Below are 17458 nucleotides of genomic sequence, written 5' to 3' on the forward strand. Positions count from 1 at the left end.
TATATATATATATATATATATATATATATATATCATTCAAATCACTCCTGAATACATTCATCTTTCAGAATATCGTATCACCTCTTTCAAAAATTTCGTGATCGTCAATTGAAATTCGATTTCCAATAATGGATTGTTTGATACCTTCAGCAAATATACAAGTTTTCTCTGATTCCAAAAATCAATTGGGCAAATATTGCCTTTAGGTAAATAATATCCTCCTGATATAATGAATGTTCAAATCTTGGTTACTCGTTAAGATAAATGCACATATGTAGGTTGAAATAATTTCATCAATGATTATTTTTGAATGAGTAACTGTCACAGAAACATATGCGCCCAAATTATATTACTTCTTTTATGCTCTCTTTGTACCTCTTTCGCAAACATCCTTGATGAACCTGGGCCCAGTTTATTTTCGCCTGTTATTGTTCTCATAACTTCGAAAGTTATGTACTTGCCTTTGATATATTTTCTAAACAACAGAATAGTTCAAGTTAGGAGCATTTATTTTTATAGTTAAGGAATACATCAAAGTGATGAAAGTCAAATGTAGGACACTTAATTTAGTGTTGTTGGTGGCCATTAGTTTTTATCACTATAATAATTTTTAGCGAAATTGGGGACCCTAGAAACAATGAGAAATTGATCGTTTTTGTGACAATGTGTCCAATGTCCAATGTGTCCATAATAATAAACAAATCTTTTTTTTTATTTCCGCCAAACCGATGAAACTATGGAAAATTGAAACCTAGGCCACTAAAACAGAGTTTCACAGAGATAAACGCCTCTTCATAACTGGCAGCCATGAAATTTATATCTAGGTTTCATTATCTTTGAACCATACGTAATTTCGAGGGTCTAGTTATGCACTATTTTCACAATTTCAACCAATTTGAAACTTTGCATAAACGCAAAAACAACAGCACTACCAGGTAGATACGTGTGTAACTCAATATAATATAGAAAAAGTAAAATTACTTATTGCCATATATAAATAAGTGATGCAATAAGAAACTGAAATTCCATATTGAACAAAATACAAGTTGAATGAATGTTTTTAACTAATATATAATTCAACCTATTGAAACTATGGATGAAATCAAAAGGTAAATTAACAGATACCTATTCCATCACAACAAGTTTTCCCATTCAGAGTTACCATTTTTGGTAAAAATTCTCCTACCACCTGGTTCAAAGTTCAAAGTACCTAAACTCATGCCTAATTTGAATTATGAAAATACTAAATTGTTCATTATAGAAATTTGAAAAAGGCGATTCGTAATGGTTAGATGGTGATGAGAACGTAAAGAATTCTCAGATTCGATCAGTTACCCATGATTGGAAAAATATATCGATTTACAAACTAACCTGAGGAATAAAGCAACCAATGAGTTTGAGAAGAATTACTTTGGATTGAATGTCATTTCTATAAACGGTGAAACAATGGAGAACGTTAACAATAGAAGGGACATTTGAATTGCTACACATTGGGAATGTATATGAAGAGGTATGGGAGCTGATGCTCTGATAGCTCGCTCTAATTTCAAAATATCTTCCATATTTGCCGTAGAATATGTGGTCATGAATATGTGTTGAGTTCAAGTTTGTTATAATAAATCATCTGGGATTAGTGCATTGGATATGTTGAAAGTTGTCATTTAGAGTTTTTCTATTATGTCATCAAAAAAAATACAGACCTAAAGCTCCTCTTCTCTATACTGATACGGATTCTTCGATATTGAAAATGTTGATAAATGTGATATTTTCAACTATGCATTGGTTAATAAATTCGGTGTGCCAGTTAACGATTTGATAATGTGAAACATCAAGAATGAACTCCCAAATGATACCATAATCAGTTCTCATGGCACCGGTGCGAAAACATATCACATTCAAAGTGTGTCAAATAAAATGAAGAAAGCTGAAGGTATCAAACAATCCATTATTGGAAATCGAATTTCAATTGACGATCACGAATTTTTTTTCATATATATATATATATATATATATATATATATATATATATATATATATATATATATATGAAATCTAAAGTTTTCACGGATAGGAATATGCTGAACTGGTTTTTCCGGGTATTTGATCCGTGTATGTGACATTATCTCTAATTTCACCGACGTTTCGACAAAATCTCATTTGTCATTATCAAGGTGTGCTGTTACGTGTTCAGAAGTTTGTTGACCTTGCTCAACTCACTTCTTACTATAATGGTAAAATGGTATTCGTTATGTGTTCAGAAATAGAGTAGTCCATAAACCCTCTACTACCTACTATTTAAATGTTGTTGAGTTTTACCTGAGTTCTTCTTAGTTGACCTCATCTCCCCGTTAAGGTATCGAATATGAAATCTGAAGTTTTCACGGATAGGAATATGCTGAACTGGTTTTTCCGGGTATTTGATCCGTGTATGTGACATTATCTCTAATTTCACCGACGTTTAGACAAAATCTCATTTGTCATTATCAAGGTGTGCTGTTACGTGTTCAGAAGTTTGTTGACCTTGCTCAACTCACTTCTTACTATAATGGTAAAATGGTATTCGTTATGTGTTCAGAAATAGAGTAGTCCATAAACCCTCTACTACCTACTATTTAAATGTTGTTGAGTTTTACCTGAGTTCTTCTTCTTCTTAGTTGACCTCATCTCCCCGTTAAGGTATCGAATATGAAATCTGAAGTTTTCACGGATAGGAATATGCTGAATTGGTTTATTCGGGTATTTGATCCGTGAGTTACAGTTCGATAACCTCTTACATCAGCAGGATATTGTTCGATGACCCGAAGACGACATCAATTATTTTGCTGATATCTGCAAAGTCGGCAATAATTTATATATAAATAGGTTCAATTGATTTGTAATAGCCAGTACTTATATTTCATAGTTATTAGTTGTTACTCTGTTCAAATAAAAAGTTTTTAAAACCCTGTTGTGTGAACGAGAAATATAATTGGCGCAGTCGGTAGGATAGTGGAAGAGTCCTTAGAAGATCCTCGTCGTTCTCAAACGTTTATCCACTATTCTCCCGAACCAAGTTCCACCGAGAAGCAAGTACTCCAGGAAGAATTCCGGCCGTAGACAAGAATACCTCTTCACTATCGTCCGTCAAGGAATATCTACATAGAAATAAGTTTTTGGTGACAGAATATGCAACGAGCCATCATCGTCATCCTGTAAGCATAAATGAACTCAACTTCATCAATTGCAAATACTATTTTACGTCCCCCTACCTTAGTTTTACCAAATTCACCTTCAAGTATCAATTCTCGCTCATCCATTATTCCTCAAACAATTGACCAACCTTTAAATCCCATCAACATGGCAAAACAATTCGACCTGAAGAATTTTTGGATTGTACCCGAATACGATGGAAGCCCAAATGAATTATACCAATTCATCAACGTATCAACAATGATTCTGAACGAATATTGGAATACTGAAGACCCCGGTTGTTTTCAGAACCATATATTGATACAAGGACTACTCAACAAGCTACGAGGCAGAGCCAAAGACGTCATCTCAGTTTATGGATGTAGTGACTGGAACAGCATCAAAGGAACTCTAATCCAAAACTTCGCCGACCAACGGAATGAAAATTCCTTAACAAGAGATTTGGTAAACCTGCGACAAGACCAGAACGAAACACCACAACGTTTCTACGAAAAAGTCATGGGACTTTTAAACACAATATCAAACTATATCGAATTACACACCGCCGATGATACGATAAAGATCAGCAAGAAAAATTTCTTTCAACAACAAGCTCTAACAACATTCCTAGCCGGACTACGAGAGCCAATGGGATCCACCATAAGAGCAATGAAACCAATAGACTTGGCAACAGCAATGCAGTACATCCAAGAAGAAAACAATATCCGTTATCTACAAAGGACGTTTGGACCCCCACAAGTCCCCAAGAAACCACTCCAGACCCAGCAAAAAACTGCAAATCACCAATATGCCCAACAATCAATACCACAGCGGATGTACCAACCCATGCAACACTTTCAACGACCCGGACAACAACAACCTCATCAGGCAATGGGACTCCAACCACAATTTCAACAACCGACCTTCAGACCACATTGGCAACCAAATACGCAACAGAAACAGATGTGGCCTTCAGTCCAACCACAACGTTTTGGACAGAATCAACCAAACAGGCAGATCGGACAAGAACCAACACCAATGAGCATCAGTACCAGAAATACTTATGGAGCACCAACGAGGAGCATGAGAACCCAACCTCAGGCAAGACCAAATTTCAATCCAGCTCCCATGTTCAACATTGAGCAACATGACGAATACTTTGGATATGAAGCAAACCCCTATTACATTGAAGAAACCTGCTCTTATCCCAATCAAGAACCGACTGAAGAATTCCAGGTTCAAGAAGACCAACAGGAACCAGATGTAAATTTTCCATTGGATCCAGGACAAAACCAAGAAACATAGTGGAACTGCATACATTCGACGATAAGAGAGAACTTCCTTATATAACCATTGCAAATCCTCCCCTCAAACTCCTCATTGACACCGGATCAACAAAATCCTTTCTCAATCCTGAATTAGCTTTCCAATATTACAAGGATTGCATCAAAAAAGATCCCTTCGTCGTCACTTCCATTTTCCAAAACTATTCTCAAGATTACAGTGCAGAAATCCCCATATTTCCTGAGTTTAACTCAAACGGCATTCTGAAATTCTACCTCTTCAAATTCCACAAAACTTTTGATGGCCTCATTGGACTCGACAACCTGAAATTTCTCAAAGCTGAACTGAATTTTCCTGAATCCTCCCTTTTAACCGAATACTCCTCTCTCCCAATCCAGTACTACGAAACCAATAAGACCCAGTTCTACTCTATTCAATTGGAGCCAGACAGCGTGACCCAAGTACGACTACCGGTGAAGGAGAAGAATGGAACTATCATGATACCAAGACAGAAACTGCAAGGCGCTTACATCCGTGAAGCTCTCACTGATGCCCGTGATCATCTAGCCTGGACGGAAATTGTCAACTTCAGTCCAGATAAACTCCAAATCGTTCTAGCCGAATCAGTATGCAGCAGCCCAATAAATCTTCAAGAGCATCATATCTATTCTGCTGACATAATCCCATCAGGAAACAGAGACCCAATCAACAACATGGATGATCTAATCAGAACAGACCACCTGAATCCAGAAGAGGAGATGCATATCAGAAAATTATGCAGAAGATATGCTGATATTTTTCACCATCCAGATTCCTCACTCACATTCACCAATCAGGTCAAACACCATATAAAAACCAGAGACGAAATCCCAGTCTACACAAAATCATACCGATATCCGTATGTACACAAGGAAGAAGTCAAGAAGCAAATAACTTCGTTATTGGACCAAGGAATCATCAGACCTAGCCAATCTCCCTGGTCCTCACCAATTTGGGTCGTTCCAAAAAAACTGGACGCCTCTGGAAAAGCAAAATGGCTTATCGTTGTGGATTTCCGCAAAGTCAACGAGAAGACAATCGACGACCGCTACCCTATTCCGAACATTTCTGACATCCTCGACAAACTGAGAAGGTGTCAATATTTCACTACCCTGGATTTGGCAAGCGGATTTCACCAAATAGAGATGGCAGAGGAGGACATCCCTAAGACCGCATTCAACGTCGAAAACGGACACTATGAGTACCTGCGTATGCCGTTTGGACTGAAAAATGCTCCAGCGACCTTTCAAAGGGTTATGGACAATGTCCTAGAGGGTCTACAAGGGACTATCTGCTTGGTTTATATGGATGACATAATCATCTTCTCTACATCTCCGCAGGAGCATATGGTCAACCTCACAAAAGTTTTCCAACGTTTACGAGAAACTGGTTTCAAAATACAAGTAGACAAGTGCGAATTCCTGAAAAAAGAAGTCAGCTTTCTGGGACACATCGTCACTCCAAATGGGATAAAACCAAACCCAACAAAAGTCAAAGCAATCATGGACTATCCTGTACCTCGAACTGTCAAAGAGATCAGAGGATTCCTAGGACTCCTAGGGTACTACAGGAAGTTCATCAAGGACTTCGCCAAGACTACCAAACCGTTAACCTCATGTCTCAAGAAAGATGCCCATATAGAGCATACGCCAGAATTCCTAAAATGTGTTCAAACTTGTAAAAACCTGCTTACCAATGAACCACTACTACAGTATCCGGACTTCACAAAGCCCTTTAATCTGACCACAGATGCCAGCAATTTCGCCATAGGAGCCGTTCTGTCCCAAGGACCCATAGGAAAAGACAAGCCAATAGCTTATGCATCCAGGACCCTGAACGAAACTGAAATGAAGTACTCTACCATCGAAAAGGAAATGCTAGCAATAGTTTGGGCCACCAAATATTTCCGACCGTATCTTTTCGGCAGAAAATTCAAAATTCTGTCAGATCACCGTCCCCTCCAGTGGCTCTTCTCCTTGAAGGATCCAAACTCAAAACTGGTCCGATGGCGCCTGAAGCTAGAAGAGTATGACTACGAAGTGGTCTACAAAAAAGGCACAAGCAATACCAACGCCGATGCGCTCTCCAGAATAGAGATACATACAAAAGAGCTCCATGAAGCAAACTACGACGACGACAAGGCATCTCTATTCAACCATCCTCCATCAGAAGTTCCTGAGTCTGCAGATGACATCATCAACGATCTGTTTGAAGATTGCTTTCATCATCATTTTCCTGAAGATAAGGACCCCATACCACAAGAACAAGAAATTCAGAATGAACCCCCAACCGAAGGAGACAAGGAATGCGTGAACCTGAACCCGGAAGTTCCCCAGACGAAGATACTAGTGGCATCACCAACCATACAGCCAGAGAAAGTCCAATATTAGAAATACCAATATCAGAGAAACCTCTCAATGTCTTCAATAACCAAGTCATCTTCAAACGAGTAAGCTATAACCCAGCAAGAACGGTGATAGAAGAAATATTCCCGAATAAAAGAAGATACCATGCTCAGTTGGGAAACGACAATATGGACGAAAATGTTTTTAACTTTTTCAAAGAATATATCAGCCCGGGAAAGAAATACGCTTTGATGTTCGAAGATGAAGAACTCTACCCCAGCATGTGCAGAATCTTGAGAGAGACATTCAAGAATTCCTCTTTCGATCTCATAAAATGCAACCGCCTTTTGGAAGATGTCAGTTGCTCAGCTAGACAAAAAGAAATAATCAAGCAGCATCATGAAGGAAAAACAAACCATAGAGGAATCACCGAAACGGAAACTCGGATCAAAAGATTGTATTATTGGCCCAATATAAAAAAGGATATCGAAGAAGCTATCAACTTATGCGAAACTTGTCAAATCAACAAGTATGATCGAAGACCAGAGAAGCCAAAGTTCATGCTGACACCTACCCCAACGAAGCCTCTTGAAATAATACACATGGATACCTTTCAGGCTAGTGGACAAAAATTCCTGACGATTGTGGATGCATTTTCAAAATATGGCCAGGCATATCCAATAGAGGGATGTAATGCCATCAACACTCTCAATGCTCTCTTAGTATTCATCAACCATCATGAAATACCACATATGATGGTCACTGATAATGGAACGGAATTCAAAAATGGACTGATCCAAGAATTTGTTGACACACATAAAGTCAACATTCACTATACCACTCCAGAAAACCCTCAGTCAAACGGGATAGTCGAAAGATTCCATTCCACATTGATCGAGCACTTGAGAATATTGAGAGATACGCATAAGAAAAGAGACATCAAAGAACAGATGCTCTATGCCATCCTAGGATACAACAACTCTATCCATTCAGCAACAAGACAGAAACCTATGGATATTCTGAACGGACATCTCAATAGTCAAGACCCATTCGATATCGACATAAGACGAGCCTTGATTAACAACTACGTCCAACAACACAGGGAAAAAACGAAGGAAATATATAGGAAAATCAATGAAGATTTACAGAAACAGAAAACAAATATCATAGAGAAGAGAAACAAGAAAAGAGAAACTCTATTACCTACAAACCCTGCACCAAGTGTACACAAGAAAAACAGTGAAAATAAACAAACTGCTACCACCCTTCTTCCCAAAATCCATCCAAAAAGACCAAACAGTAACTGTCGAGACAGAAAATGCAAACGTCCATAAGAAAAATATAAGACATTTGCCTAATAAGATAACTAAATTCTTCGTCCCTTTACAGCCTTCATCTGACGAGAGGACAGGAGATCGAAATCCAGAACCTCAAGACAAATCCAGGACTACTTCCCCTCAAGATGGGACAAGCAAAGATCAAGACTAGTACCCACGACTTCATCCACTACTACGATCTTCAACCCATCCACGAAGATATCTACACATTGTTCCAGTACGAAAGTTATGGTTCTGGAAGGAGTGCATCTGATAAAACTTCCACCAGGTTGTGAGTTCAAAACCAACAACGAAGCCTTCATAAACTCCAAAAGTGTCATATTAGACGAACCCCTCACTTTACCAAATATCAAGACAGCTCACATCAATTCCTCGCTGAAATTCAAACCATTGAAATTAGATAAGATTCCCCTGGATAAACTACAACATCTGACCCTAGAAGAAGATAGGTTACAACTCATCCCAGAAGAAACCAGACAATCTGATAATAGCCATTTCTGGATGACACCCATTTACATTTCAATCACCATCTTCATTCTATACGTAATTTACAGATTGAAAAGGCAAACGAGGGAAGAACCATCCAATGATGATCCACCAGTTCCCGAACACGAAGCATCATCTTCAGTCTTGTTCGTCCCTTACAAGACTTCTCCAGGGGATGGAGAAGTTACAGTTCGATAACCTCTTACATCAGCAGGATATTGTTCGATGACCCGAAGACGACATCAATTATTTTGCTGATATCTGCAAAGTCGGCAATGATTTATATATAAATAGGTTCAATTGATTTGTAATAGCCAGTACTTATATTTCATAGTTATTAGTTGTTACTCTGTTCAAATAAAAAGTTTTTAAAAACCCTTTTGTGTGAACGAGAAATATAATTCGTGTATGTGACATTATCTCTAATTTCACCGACGTTTCGACAAAATCTCATTTGTCATTATCAAGGTGTGCTGTTACGTGTTCAGAAGTTTGTTGACCTTGCTCAACTCACTTCTTACTATAATGGTAAAATGGTATTCGTTATGTGTTCAGAAATAGAGTAGTCCATAAACCCTCTACTACCTACTATTTAAATGTTGTTGAGTTTTACCTGAGTTCTTCTTCTTCTTAGTTGACCTCATCTCCCCGTTAAGGTATCGAATATGAAATCTGAAGTTTTCACGGATAGGAATATGCTGAACTGGTTTTTCCCGGTATTTGATCGTGTATGTGACATTATCTCTAATTTCACCGACGTTTCGACAAAATCTCATTTGTCATTATCAAGGTGTGCTGTTACGTGTTCAGAAGTTTGTTGACCTTGCTCAACTCACTTCTTACTATAATGGTAAAATGGTATTCGTCATTTTTTAATGTTTTTCTATCTGTTTTTGAACCATTTTATATTTTATTCTCACGTTAGTAAGTTCTCCATATTTATATATTTCTTACAAGATATATAATCTTATTATTGTAGTTGTCCTGACGAAGGTGTGAAATATACCGAAAGCTTGACATATAACAAAGAGTTTTCTCTATATAACATATAACAACCCAGCTATTGACTGCATATATATATATATATATATATATATATATATATATATATATATATATATAAAAACTATTGGATAGTGGGGTATTGCAGCAAGTAAATGAGTACTCTTTTAAGTTAGTCCAAGCTTTCGGAAAATTTTATTTCCATCATCAGGGAAACTACAATAATATAAGTTTTAAGGTAAAATCAAAAATATTAATTGTTCATGACTTACATCTTATGTGAGGATGGTTACATTGATGTTAAAGAAAAAATGTTGATACATTGGAGAAGATGAAACTTGATACACAATTCTAAATGCTTGAGATTATTTTTTATAAAATATTGTTATTCGTCAGACCGTTATTCATACCATGCGTGCAGGATTCAAATGAACGAGTCTGAGAATAGAACGTTAAAATGCCAGAGTGACATCTGTCAATTGATAAAACTTATAAGCTCTCACTAGGAGTACCAAGTGTACTCTAGTGTATAATGTAAAATTTATGTTTGGTAAAATTATTATGAAAGATTAAATTTAAGATATATTATACAATGGAATTGTTTAAATTGATATTGTTTTTGTAAAAGCTTTTATCTAGAGTCAATAAGTAGGAATAAATTTCACTCAAGTGATTAATGTCTGTTTTTTTATTCATACAATTGTTATTTTCAAAAATGTAAGACATTTCTAGAAAGGACCTCTTAACTGAGGTTGATTCAGTGGCTAATACTTTCATTGCGTTATAATTCATAAGGTGGTCCAAATTATTCACATGGTCTGCTAAAGAGCATCTTTCTGGATGTAATCTACAGTCACTTTTGTGCGAAGTAATTCTAGCACCTAATGATCGTGAAGTTTGGCCAATATATATCCTGTCACATGATTGACAAGGAATACTATACACAACATTCACTTGGTTTATTAGAGGGACCTTGTCCTTGACTTTGCTATGGATTGATTTAATGGTAAGTACCGTTTTATTGGCTATTTTAATGTTAGGTAAATTTTGAAAAATCCTAGATAGTTTGGGAGTGATCTCCTTGATAAAAGGTAAGGATGTAAAAATGAATTGGGTTGGAGCATCACTAGTTATATTGTCATTGACAGGGAGGGTTAAATTGGAAGTTAAATTATAGTTTTCCAGAGATGTTGGTGTACTGAACAAAATATTATTTATCAAACGGATTGGATAAGAATTTTCTATGAAAAGATTAGCAAGAATTTTAAGATTTTTACTATGGAAGCTTATGTCAGAGATTTTTAGCACTCTATTTTTCAGTTGCTTGACCAAGTTCACTTTCATCGAATGTTTATGATACGATAGGTAGTTCATGTATCTACCTGAGCTGCAAGGTTTTCTGTACCAGTCAATTAAGACTTTGTTATCTGTTGTTCTGATGAACTTTGTATCCAGGAATGGTACTGACTGCAAGTTATCTTCTGTTTCTATCGTAAACTGAATGTATGGGTCGTAACTGTTGAGAGTGTCAAGAATCTCATTGATGCCATCATGAGGCAATGAAACTATGATATCATCTACATATTTTTTCAAAAAATGAGGTTTAAAAGGATAATACTGGTAATACTGTGTCCAATACATCATCCATCACATATGTTGCTAATATTGGAGAAATGGATGCTCCCATGGGAGTTCCAAAGGTTTGCTTATAAAATTTGTTATTGAAGGAAAAGTATGTGCTGTTAAAAAGGAAGGTTAATAATTTGGAAAAGGTTTCTTCATCAATGTTACAATGATTACTTATGTTGCTCCAATTCTTATGGATTGATCTCAGACATGCTTCTAAATAGACGTTACTAAATAAGGAGACTACATCCAGACTAGCTATGATATAGTTTGGAGTAAAGTAGTGTTATTAAATTTTTCTGTTACTTCAAATGAATCTTTTATATAGTAGTCATTGTCATATTCATATGCTTTGGTCAAAATACTAGTTAAAAGGGAGGCTAGAGCCTCAGTAGGCGCACCTATAGAGGCTACAATAGGTCTCACCGATAGTGTAGGTTTATGTATTTTGGGTAAAGCATAGAACCTCGGAGCGATACCATTATAGCAAGTAAGTTTCTTTTTTGTTATTTCATCAATATAGTTACTATTTTTAAGTTCTTTAATGAAGGTATTACATTTTCTTTGAATGGAGGTTGTTGGATCTTTATTTAATTCTGTATATGATGTATTATTTAGGATGATCTCATTTGACAAATTTATATACTGTTCTTTTTCCATAACCACTGTGATATTGCCTTTGTCTGAAGAAGTTAAGATTAAATTTGGGTTTTCTTTCAAAAATTTTTTTGACTTTAATAATAAATTTCGAAACACTGTTGTATGGTGAGATGTGTTATGGATATGATTGGTAATAACGTTGGAAGCCCTTGCCATAGTGATATTTCTCTGAGACTGGTCTAGGATATTCGATGTAATATAATCTACATCAGCCAAAATCCTCTTGATAGAAATGTCTTTACCTACTAATTTCTATCAAGAGGATTTTGGCTGATGTAGATTATATTACATCGAATATCCTAGACCAGTCTCAGAGAAATATCACTATGGCAAGGGCTTCCAACGTTATTACCAATCATATCCATAACACATCTCACCATACAACAGTGTTTCGAAATTTATTATTAAAGTCAAAAAAATTTTTGAAAGAAAACCCAAATTTAATCTTAACTTCTTCAGACAAAGGCAATATCACAGTGGTTATGGAAAAAGAACAGTATATAAATTTGTCAAATGAGATCATCCTAAATAATACATCATATACAGAATTAAATAAAGATCCAACAACCTCCATTCAAAGAAAATGTAATACCTTCATTAAAGAACTTAAAAATAGTAACTATATTGATGAAATAACAAAAAAGAAACTTACTTGCTATAATGGTATCGCTCCGAGGTTCTATGCTTTACCCAAAATACATAAACCTACACTATCGGTGAGACCTATTGTAGCCTCTATAGGTGCGCCTACTGAGGCTCTAGCCTCCCTTTTAACTAGTATTTTGACCAAAGCATATGAATATGACAATGACTACTATATAAAAGATTCATTTGAAGTAACAGAAAAATTTAATAACACTACTTTACCTCCAAACTATATCATAGCTAGTCTGGATGTAGTCTCCTTATTTAGTAACGTCTATTTAGAAGCATGTCTGAGATCAATCCATAAGAATTGGAGCAACATAAGTAATCATTGTAACATTGATGAAGAAACCTTTTCCAAATTATTAACCTTCCTTTTTAACAGCACATACTTTTCCTTCAATAACAAATTTTATAAGCAAACCTTTGGAACTCCCATGGGAGCATCCATTTCTCCAATATTAGCAACATATGTGATGGATGATGTATTGGACACAGTATTACCAGTATTATCCTTTAAACCTCATTTTTTGAAAAAATATGTAGATGATATCATAGTTTCATTGCCTCATGATGGCATCAATGAGATTCTTGACACTCTCAACAGTTACGACCCATACATTCAGTTTACGATAGAAACAGAAGATAACTTGCAGTCAGTACCATTCCTGGATACAAAGTTCATCAGAACAACAGATAACAAAGTCTTAATTGACTGGTACAGAAAACCTTGCAGCTCAGGTAGATACATGAACTACCTATCGTATCATAAACATTCGATGAAAGTGAACTTGGTCAAGCAACTGAAAAATAGAGTGCTAAAAATCTCTGACATAAGCTTCCATAGTAAAAATCTTAAAATTCTTGCTAATCTTTTCATAGAAAATTCTTATCCAATCCGTTTGATAAATAATATTTTGTTCAGTACACCAACATCTCTGGAAAACTATAATTTAACTTCCAATTTAACCCTCCCTGTCAATGACAATATAACTAGTGATGCTCCAACCCAATTCATTTTTACATCCTTACCTTTTATCAAGGAGATCACTCCCAAACTATCTAGGATTTTTCAAAATTTACCTAACATTAAAATAGCCAATAAAACGGTACTTACCATTAAATCAATCCATAGCAAAGTCAAGGACAAGGTCCCTCTAATAAACCAAGTGAATGTTGTGTATAGTATTCCTTGTCAATCATGTGACAGGATATATATTGGCCAAACTTCACGATCATTAGGTGCTAGAATTACTTCGCACAAAAGTGACTGTAGATTACATCCAGAAAGATGCTCTTTAGCAGACCATGTGAATAATTTGGACCACCTTATGAATTATAACGCAATGAAAGTATTAGCCACTGAATCAACCTCAGTTAAGAGGTCCTTTCTAGAAATGTCTTACATTTTTGAAAATAACAATTGTATGAATAAAAAAACAGACATTAATCACTTGAGTGAAATTTATTCCTACTTATTGACTCTAGATAAAAAGCTTTTACAAAAACAATATCAATTTAAACAATTCCATTGTATAATATATCTTAAATTTAATCTTTCATAATAATTTTACCAAACATAAATTTTACATTATACACTAGAGTACACTTGGTACTCCTAGTGAGAGCTTATAAGTTTTATCAATTGACAGATGTCACTCTGGCATTTTAACGTTCTATTCTCAGACTCGTTCATTTGAATCCTGCACGCATGGTATGAATAACGGTCTGACGAATAACAATATTTTATAAAAAATAATCTCAAGCATTTAGAATTGTGTATCAAGTTTCATCTTCTCCAATGTATCAACATTTTTTCTTTAACATCAATGTAACCATCCTCACATAAGATGTAAGTCATGAACAATTAATATTTTTGATTTTACCTTAAAACTTATATTATTGTAGTTTCCCTGATGATGGAAATAAAATTTTCCGAAAGCTTGGACTAACTTAAAAGAGTACTCATTTACTTGCTGCAATACCCCACTATCCAATAGTTTTTATTCTTAACTAGTCAGCAACGACTACCCTTCCTCTAATTCTACAGGCATGGGGTTCTACCAATCCGTTGGAACTACTTACGGAGACATGACATTGAAGGACGTGAAACTATGGTCCAAAACTAAAATGAAACTAGCCAAAGAGATTAATAGAAAAAGTTTCCTATTACAGTGCAGAAAATTCAATATTCTCCCGAATCACATCACGAATACTACCAGACCGATAGAATCCCTCTTACAAAGACAAGAAGTGTACACCAACTTCAAAGAACAAAATTACAGGTTAGGAATAAAACTTTTGAATATAGAAATTTCGTCAAATCATAAATTGATACAAAAATTGGAAAAGCTTCTGGAGTCACTAAAGAGTAATATAATATCACAAACAGGTGAATTAATTTTTCAAAATTTCATGAGCAGACAACTTAAAGCATATAACAAAATTTTCCATAGAGTCAAATTAAAGAATATCAATAAAATTAATAGTTTAAAACAAACAAATTTAGATTTAAAATTAAAATCAAATCCTAAATGGATTAAGAACATTTCGAACATACCCATCCCTGATGAGTATCAAAGTTTCTGGCATTAGGCCCCAAATTTAGTATTGAACCATTAGTAGGTAAAGACATTTCTATCAAGAGGATTTTGGCTGATGTAGATTATATTACATCGAATATCCTAGACCAGTCTCAGAGAAATATCACTATGGCAAGGGCTTCCAACGTTATTACCAATCATATCCATAACACATCACCATACAACAGTGTTTCGAAATTTATTATTAAGTCAAAAAAATTTTTGAAAGAAAACCCAAATTTAATCTTAACTTCTTCAGACAAAGGCAATATCACAGTGGTTATGGAAAAAGAACAGTATATAAATTTGTCAAATGAGATCATCCTAAATAATACATCATATACAGAATTAAATAAAGATCCAACAACCTCCATTCAAAGAAAATGTAATACCTTCATTAAAGAACTTAAAAATAGTAACTATATTGATGAAATAACAAAAAAGAAACTTACTTGCTATAATGGTATCGCTCCGAGGTTCTATGCTTTACCCAAAATACATAAACCTACACTATCGGTGAGACCTATTGTAGCCTCTATAGGTGCGCCTACTGAGGCTCTAGCCTCCCTTTTAACTAGTATTTTGACCAAAGCATATGAATATGACAATGACTACTATATAAAAGATTCATTTGAAGTAACAGAAAAATTTAATAACACTACTTTACCTCCAAACTATATCATAGCTAGTCTGGATGTAGTCTCCTTATTTAGTAACGTCTATTTAGAAGCATGTCTGAGATCAATCCATAAGAATTGGAGCAACATAAGTAATCATTGTAACATTGATGAAGAAACCTTTCCAAATTATTAACCTTCCTTTTTAACAGCACATACTTTTCCTTCAATAACAAATTTTATAAGCAAACCTTTGGAACTCCCATGGGAGCATCCATTTCTCCAATATTAGCAACATATGTGATGGATGATGTATTGGACACAGTATTACCAGTATTATCCTTTAAACCTCATTTTTTGAAAAAATATGTAGATGATATCATAGTTTCATTGCCTCATGATGGCATCAATGAGATTCTTGACACTCTCAACAGTTACGACCATACATTCAGTTTACGATAGAAACAGAAGATAACTTGCAGTCAGTACCATTCCTGGATACAAAGTTCATCAGAACAACAGATAACAAAGTCTTAATTGACTGGTACAGAAAACCTTGCAGCTCAGGTAGATACACATGAACTACCTATCGTATCATAAACATTCGATGAAAGTGAACTTGGTCAAGCAACTGAAAAATAGAGTGCTAAAAATCTCTGACATAAGCTTCCATAGTAAAAATCTTAAAATTCTTGCTAATCTTTTCATAGAAAATTCTTATCCAATCCGTTTGATAAATAATATTTTGTTCAGTACACCAACATCTCTGGAAAACTATAATTTAACTTCCAATTTAACCCTCCCTGTCAATGACAATATAACTAGTGATGCTCCAACCCAATTCATTTTTACATCCTTACCTTTTATCAAGGAGATCACTCCCAAACTATCTAGGATTTTTCAAATTTTACCTAACATTAAAATAGCCAATAAAACGGTACTTACCATTAAATTCAATCCATAGCAAAGTCAAGGACAAGGTCCCTCTAATAAACCAAGTGAATGTTGTGTATAGTATTCCTTGTCCAATCATGTACAGGATATATATTGGCCAAACTTTCACGATCATTAGGTGCTAGAATTACTTCGCACAAAAGTGACTGTAGATTACATCCAAAAGATGCTCTTTAGCAGACCATGTGAATAATTTGGACCACCTTATGAATTATAACGCAATGAAAGTATTAGCCACTGAATCAACCTCAGTTAAGAGGTCTTTCTAGAAATTCTTACATTTTTGAAAATAACAATTGAATGAATAAAAAAACAGACATTAATCACTTGAGTGAAATTTATTCCTACTTATTGACTCTAGATAAAAGCTTTTACAAAAACAATATCAATTTAAACAATTCCATTGTATAATATATCTTAAATTTAATCTTTCATATTAATTTTACCAAACAAAATTTACATTAGACACTAGATACACTTGGTACTCCTAGTGAGAGCTTATAAGTTTTATCAATTGACAGATGTCACTCTCTGGCATTTTAACGTTCTAATTCTCAGACTCGTTCATTTGAATCCTGCACGCATGTATGATAACGGTCTGACGAATAACATATTTTTATAAAAAATAATCTCAAGCATTAGAATTGTGTAATCAAGTTTCATCTTCTCCAATGTATCAACATTTTTTCTTTAACATCAATGTAACCATCCTC

The 17458-nt window shown here is 35.0% G+C and overlaps 2 long non-coding RNA genes across 2 annotated transcripts; one reads left to right on the forward strand and one right to left on the reverse strand.

Moving 5' to 3' along the window:
• Positions 1-14101: 14101 nt before the first annotated feature.
• LOC141486892 (uncharacterized) lies at positions 14102-14761 on the forward strand. The gene is made up of 2 exons (XR_012468097.1): positions 14102-14444; positions 14501-14761. It is a non-coding gene; the product is annotated as an uncharacterized lncRNA (long non-coding RNA).
• LOC141486891 (uncharacterized) lies at positions 14640-15969 on the reverse strand. The gene is made up of 2 exons (XR_012468096.1): positions 15842-15969; positions 14640-14728 (listed from the first exon to the last, which is right to left on the reverse strand). It is a non-coding gene; the product is annotated as an uncharacterized lncRNA (long non-coding RNA).
• Between the last annotated feature and the right edge of the window lie 1489 nt (positions 15970-17458).

The sequence above is a fragment of the Leptinotarsa decemlineata genome, unplaced genomic scaffold (assembly GCF_025532065.1).
Source record: "Leptinotarsa decemlineata unplaced genomic scaffold, Ldec_3_MD MMD2_tig00026375_RagTag_RagTag, whole genome shotgun sequence".
Lineage (NCBI taxonomy): Eukaryota > Metazoa > Arthropoda > Insecta > Coleoptera > Chrysomelidae > Leptinotarsa > Leptinotarsa decemlineata.